This window comes from Penaeus monodon, chromosome 27, assembly GCF_015228065.2.
Source record: "Penaeus monodon isolate SGIC_2016 chromosome 27, NSTDA_Pmon_1, whole genome shotgun sequence".
Taxonomy (NCBI): Eukaryota; Metazoa; Arthropoda; class Malacostraca; order Decapoda; family Penaeidae; genus Penaeus; species Penaeus monodon.
Window position 1 is genome coordinate 3,944,058 of NC_051412.1, and position 289 is coordinate 3,944,346.

The following is a 289-nucleotide window of genomic DNA, read 5'->3' on the forward strand; positions in this document are numbered from 1 at the left end:
ATATAAAGAGTTCCCCGTCTCGGTCTTTCTATAAGGAAATCTTTCTTCCTTTTAACATTTCCGTGTCTCAGTCTTTCTTTTTAAAAACATTTTTCTTTTCTTCTACACATTTCCCTGTCTTCCTTTTAGAAACCCCTTATATCTCTTGTTCCTTCTCCCTTTTATTTTCCTTCATACAGAACGGAATGCAAAAAGGACAAAGACAAGGAGCAAACAGGACACACATAACGAAACTCCGTCATTCGTATGGGAACTGACATGGGTGCGGTAGTTTTCTTGTGAATTCGGT